The sequence below is a fragment of the Miscanthus floridulus genome, chromosome 12, assembly GCF_019320115.1.
Source record: "Miscanthus floridulus cultivar M001 chromosome 12, ASM1932011v1, whole genome shotgun sequence".
NCBI lineage: Eukaryota > Viridiplantae > Streptophyta > Magnoliopsida > Poales > Poaceae > Miscanthus > Miscanthus floridulus.
In genome coordinates, this window is record NC_089591.1 from 50,284,842 (window position 1) to 50,291,774 (window position 6,933).

At 43.7% G+C, this 6,933-nt stretch overlaps 2 pseudogenes; both read left to right on the forward strand.

Moving 5' to 3' along the window:
- Positions 1 to 4,664: 4,664 nt before the first annotated feature.
- LOC136495849 (uncharacterized) lies at positions 4,665 to 5,586 on the forward strand (annotated as a pseudogene).
- Positions 5,587 to 5,925: 339 nt separating this feature from the next.
- LOC136497971 (uncharacterized) lies at positions 5,926 to 6,933 on the forward strand (annotated as a pseudogene).

Here is a 6,933-nt window from a genome sequence, read left to right on the forward strand (position 1 = left end):
TGTAACTAGTTTTTCTTCCTCATACTAACTCTAAATCTGATGATTTTTTTTCCTAAAATTTTCTAAAATCATTCTCTATCAATTTATTTTGTTGGTTTTGTCAATATATACATATGAAAAAGTTTGAGCAATTTAAATTTTGAATTTTAAAAAAAATAGCAACTTCAGACAAGATTTTGGTACCCCGAAATGATTTCAGCTGAAAAAGTGATAAATACCAAAGTTGAATAACTCATCAAGATCTACAACTTTTGTATTGGTCATTTCTTCATATGATAAAGTGGTAATGACATTGTTCACAAATGTGACACATCTCTCATAGGTTTTATAAACTATATGAGACATATGTAAGATTAATGAACTAATGTATGCTAAGAATTTGTCAAATGAAAAAATGATCAAAATAAAAGTTGTAGATATTCATGAGTTGAACAACTTTGGTATTCATCACTTTTTATGTTGAAATCATTTTGGGTCTAAAATTTTGATTTCGAACTTATCGTTTTTCAAAATTTCAAATTTGAAAGGTTCGAATTTTGTCAAATGATAAGATGACTAAAATAAAAGTTGTACATATTAATGAGTTGAACAACTTTAGTATTCATCACTTTTTATGTTGAAATCATTTTGGGTCTCAAATTTTGGTTTCGAACTTGTCATTTTTTCAAATTTTAAATTTGAAAGGTTCAAATTTTGTCAAATGACAAGATGATCAAAATAAAAGTTGTAGATATTAATGAGTTGAACAACTTTGGTATTCATCACTTTTTATGTTGAAATAATTTTGGGTCTCAAATTTTAGTTCTAACTTGTCATTTTTTCAAATTTCAAATTTGAAAGGTTCAAATTTTGTCAAATGACAAGTTGACCAAAATAAAAGTTGTAGATATTAATGAGTTGAACAACTTTGGTGTTTATCAAATTTTCATTTGAGATCATTTGTTGTCTCAAAATTATTTTAGTAATTTTGATTTTAATTTTTTAAATTTAATTTTTTTTCATTTTAAAGGTTAAATTTTGCAATTTTAAACTGTTGTAGTTGTTTTAGTTATTGTATATGTAAATTTATCTATAAAAAAATAATTATAAAATTTTGTACTGTATTATTTATTATTTACATGTGAATAATTCATTTTTATTAGAATTTTGAAAAAAAATTCAACTGCAGGGGCGGCTTATAACCTCAGTCGCCCCTACAGTGGTTCTGTGTGCTGTAGGGGCGGCTTATAACCTCAGCCGCCAATACAGTCTATCTGTAGGGGCGGCTTATAACCTCAGCCGCCCCTACAGTGGCGCTGAGGTATATAACCGTGCCGGCCCCGTGGGCGCTAAGTGTTGGGCGCTGAGGTATACTACAGTGCCGTCACGCTGCCCAAATTCGCCGCCGGCGCCGCCGCACCTGCACCGCCGTCGCATCCCCCTCCCTGACCCCTCCACCGACTCCTCCACCGTCCCCCTGACCCCAATCGCCGCCCCCGCCCCATCCAACGCCGTTCCCCAGGCCGCGACGGCGGCTAGGGTTTGGGAGCACTCCTCGGCGCGGCCTTGACGACGGCGGACAGGGGACCAGCTCGTCGTTCCCCCCTGCAGCAGCGACCTAGCGATAGTTCAGAGGTCAGTCCGCCTCATCACCAGATGACTTCCCACTCATATCTCCTCCCTATCGATCGCTTTCGACTTGCGTGGTTTCCCGGCGCTCCCAGGGCCGCCCCGCCCCTGATCTTGGCGCGATAGTTCGTGGATTGGCAATCGTAGGGTATCCGCTGTCCGATGAGGCTTTTACCCGTGTCTCGATTCGGTTCCGACGAGTGTGGCCGGATGGCCAGATGCAGGGTGGGCAATGGGACTGTGGGCCGGCTGTTGGTTTAGCTTGGTTGGATTGGGGTTTCGTTGAGAACTAGATGGGTGGTTGCTTGCAGACTCTTTACTCTGGCACACTATTCGGTTGTTTGCAGACTCTTTACTCTGGCACATATTCTGAAGGAGTCATGTAAAAGTGATATCCTCTGTTATTCTTCATGTGCAAATTCAACTGGAATGCCCTTTCCCACTAAATTAGTTTTTTTCATTTCTCATAGAGAATATTTTTTACTTTAGTTTTTGTTGGACTGTAGTGTAAATATGTATTTACAGATGGGTAGGTCCTACCCTTTTTTGTTCCTCCATATATTACATCCCTCGGTAAAAAAAAATTCAAAGTGCTTTCCAATGATTAATGAATGTACAGTGCAGGTCTTTAAGAAAAATACCCACTGTTACATAGTTATATGAGTTAAAAAGAATGAGTCGTGGTCCTGTACAATACAAGCAAAAGCAGTAGAGTAGCTCACTGGCTGACCGCCCGACGACCGACAATTTACAGCAACCAAGCTGGGCTCGGGCGACGATCGGACCCGCTTTGCTAATTACTGGTGCCCCTGGGTCACTGCTGATTCGTGGTGATGATTTGATTTGATTTCAAACAGAACTGAACTTTTGCTTTTCAGACCATATATATAGTACTGTACTGCAAATAACAACTTTAATCCGATTGAGCAAGCTTTGCTTTCTGTTTTTGGTTACGTCTGTATGCAGTAGGACTGTAGGAGTAGGAGTAGTTGCACTGCATGGCCCTGAAACCTCAAGCTACACTAAATAAAGCTAGCTATGCTAGCTGGTGAACAGGTGAAGCTAAAGCTAAGATTAAGCCTCCTTTTTCTTTGCTTTGCTCCCGGCCTGTCTGTCTGTGTCTTTCCTCTTCTTGGCTGGCGCTAATGACCGCTGGCCTGCCACTGCAGTCTGCACCACACCCACAGCGCTGAATCTCCGCCTGGAAATTTTGCTTTTGTTCGATCGTGTGCTACACTCTAGCTTGAATTGAGCCTTTATCATGCATTCATTCAGCAGATGTTCACCTCTTATCTCTTAATAACTGAATAGTATATACACGCAAAGAGAAGTGTATGCCTTCTCTTCTCTCGGTCTTGACTTGGAATTCCACACCAACTCTACCTTTGAAACATTGTATTGGAAAACCCCTCAGGAGTCAGGAGCCATCAGGCACCAACTCTACCTTTGTAGCAGGTGGTGAGGAGCACGATTCTGAATGTAGACTGAATGAACTGCCAGCTCCAAATTTTTAGCATTGGACAAGCCTCTAAGAAGCACACACTTGGCACTCCTGTCATTATTACCATAGCAATCAACACATGTATCATGAGCACAATGTTCAAAGTTGCTGTGCCAACAACGATCCCTACAGATCAAGTCTGATATATGCTTTCACTAGCAGCACTGCACTTGTTTATTTTCTTCAGTAGCGAGTTTATTTTCTTCAGTAGCGAGATCCAGACCTGGTGATCTAGACCTGGTGAATGCCAATATGTATCTTCCAGTAGCGAGTTTGTTTTCTTCAGCATATTACTACTACTACTACTGCTAGTAGTAGTACTACTACTAGTACTACTATTACTACAAGTACTACTACTACTACAAGTACTACTACTAGTACTACTACAAGTACTACTACTACTAGTACTACTATTAGTACTAGTACTACTATTTGTACTACTAGTACTACTACTTCTACCACTAGTACTACTACTTCTATTACTTATACTACTTTTTTTCTTGCATCTCTTAGAACAAGGCACGAAATATCGCGAACATCAAAGAGTGCATCCCGATGTCCCGTGAATGATGAGCAGCCATCCCATGGAGAGCAAGAACTAGATGACCAGCTTACTCAGGAGCAGTTCGATAACGAGTTAGAAAAGGGTCTAGAAGTGATGCTTACTCAGGAGGACCTTGTCGATGATGAGGATCCAGTGGGGGAGCCCAGGGAAGAGAAGGCGGAGAGGATGCCCAAGGCGAAGAAGAGGATGATGATGACGACACCTCATCAGGGGGATATGTAAGTCCCCAGGATCCTTTCCCACAAGAACCCAGACGGAGGCCAACGGAGGACGAGTTGGACAAGGATTTTGATCCGAACGACGAGGTACGGATAAAGCCTTAGTAGCTTGTAAATTTGGCTAATGCTATGGCTTTATGTTACCTCTGCTAACACTTTTGACCTGCCGAATACACAGGTCGTCCCTACTCAACCTCTGAAAAGACGACGTCGGCCTCCGGCTCGTCTTGCCGGACAATACGTAGCGGGGCAAAGGAGATCAGAGGAAGGAGCCATAGGTACTCACAATGAGGCCTCCGCTCCACAACCTCAGGACACAACCACGACTGAGACTGCCTAGCTAAAGAGGAAACGAGGGGGATTAGAAAGCCAAACCAATATCACGACAAGGCATGCTATGTGATAACGGAGGTCGGACCAGACAGGGCAGATCCTTGAGCCATATACATACAGGGCGAAATTCCGTAATCACATCGGGTTTGTAGTTAGAGATAAGTTGAACCCAGCTATCCGTAGCTAGAATCTTGTACCTATGAGCCAAAATGTAGACCTATGGGAGAAGTTGAAGCAGAACTTCAGGTTTCTAGAGGGAACACACGAGTTGGTACAACAAAATGCTTTTAAGATAATTGGGCAGAGCTTCCGACGTTGGCGGTCAGATCTGAACAAGAACTTTATCCAACAGAAGTTAACTCCTTTCCACGAGTATGGCAACATAACTCCTAGTCAATGGGAGGAGCTTATGGCTGAGAAGACTTCAGAGGCATCATTGTCCCTTAGTGCCCGTAACAGCGAGCAGGCGAAGAAGAACCAACACTACCCTCGTCTAGGCCCTGGTGGCTACGCTGGCAAGCAAGAGGTCTTTAGGAAGATGGACGCAGAGGCCAAAGCTGCCGGGAATACGGAAGTGCCAAAGTTGAAGCCACGCCTTAAACAGTGGATATACGCGAGGAGTGTCGATTCATCCGGTAGTAGCCTCAAGTTTGCTAAGCCAGAGACCGGAGAGGTAGTATCAAAAATACTGAAACTTGCCGAAGACAAGGAGAAGGGCGCATTCAACCCTTCCAGAGAGAGGGATGAGCTTACCGTTGCCTTGGGAAACCCCGAGCACACAGGACGCACCAGGGGGGCTAGGGAAGAGGATGTCCTGGAAGCACGGATTCGTAGAGGAGAGGCACATGTACAAGAAACATGGCAGAGACCGAGAGTCTAATCTTGAGCGCCAAGTGAAGGCTCTAGTTGAAAAGATGTTGGTGGAGAAAGGACTATCTACGATGGAGCCACAGACACCAATGGGGCCGCCCAGAGAACTGGTGGTAGTTGGCAGCCCTCCGGATGTTCCCAGCAGTCAAGGTTCCAATGCAACCAAAACCCCCGTCGATCGCATACGGGCGCCAACCATTTGTAAATTGGTGGTTCCGATGGGCAGGCAAAACGTGATCATTGAGGTGGCAACGGGCGTGGCACATCCTCCGGGCGGCACGTGGCACAATAGGGACATCCCACAGGATTACACTCGGGTTGAGGTGCATACCGTGAAGCCCGAGTTCATGACTTGGAAGATAGAACACCCTACTCCCGAGGGGCTCGTGTTACTTGGAGACGTCATGAACCAGTTCATCCTCTGGCATAGACGGAACATTGTATTGACCGAGTCTTCGCCAACTTCGACTGAAGTTCATCCTCGGGAGTGACCCATCGAGGACAGGGAGGTATACTCACTAGCCCATGACCATAACCACCACATGCTAGAGACTTCTCCACCTCGTACCGAGCAAGGGCATGATGACATGCCACATCCTTCTCCACCTCGTATCGAGCATGGGCATGATGACATGCCACATCCTTCTTCACCTCGTACCGAACAAAGGCATGATGAGATGCAACATTCTTATCAACAAGCGCAGCCGATACATGAACAACAAGTGTCTCATGAACAACAATTGCCTCGTGAACAGCCGATACGTGAAGAACAAGCGGCCCCTGGAGCAGGTGATGCACAAGTTGACAAGGACATACCCGAATGGGAAGCTCGAAACAAAATCCCAATCAAGATAAGGCCATCGTATGTGGGCATTAATGACGTCTCATCGGTGCACAAGTGGATGGCTCATGACCAGTTCAAGCCTAAGAACCAAGTAAAAGAATTCAGAGCACCAGCTTCTGAGGAGGGCACCACTGAGGAGGGCACCACTAGCAAACTGCACAAAAGGTTTAACAAGTATCCAGCTGTTGATAACCTCAAATGGTCAGATGATTGCCTGGATAAATATGAAAAAGGTAAGAACTTCTTACCAAACCGAGTCATACAGTGTTTGCCACGTGGAATGAGAAAGTTCCACGATTGGTACTTGCGTGCTCAAATAACAGAACTAGAAATTTTACAAGCATAGATCCCTGCCGGCACATTTGGAGCCCCAGGTGGGCAAATTGCCGTTGAGTTTAAGGATATCTAGGCATGCTTCCACCTCGGACGAATGGAAATGAATTTGTTTCGCATATGGTGCTTGTAAGTCCTTGCCCTCTCGATATGATATGAATGTAATCTTTTAATTTTGTTGTAACTAACCTGCACCGTGATTTGTAGAATGTAAGCAAACTTTGTGAAAAAGAGGCCAGCTCTGAAACACGGGTATATAGACCCTTCACCTATAGCATCAACAAATTTTAATTACCCTAAAGAGTGAAAACTAGATTGCAAAGAACTAGAAGCTGGAAAGACACTTAAGAAGAAAGAGGACATTAGGAACAAGAAAATATTGAAAGAGTCACTCAAGGTTGCGGCATACATTGCCCTATGTTTTAAAAATCTCCAACAACGCGATAATATATGGATACCATACCACTTCAAGTAAGTTCGACTGTATACTTAGCTTTGTTCAATATACTTTGTTCGATGCAAAAGAGCTTATTTGTTCCTTCTATGACTAAATTCATGCAGCGATCACTGGATTTGCATAGGCGTCTGGCTCTCACATAGCATGGCATGGGTCTTTGATTCAGCGGATTTCCCAGTCGAGACATACAAAGACTTCATAACG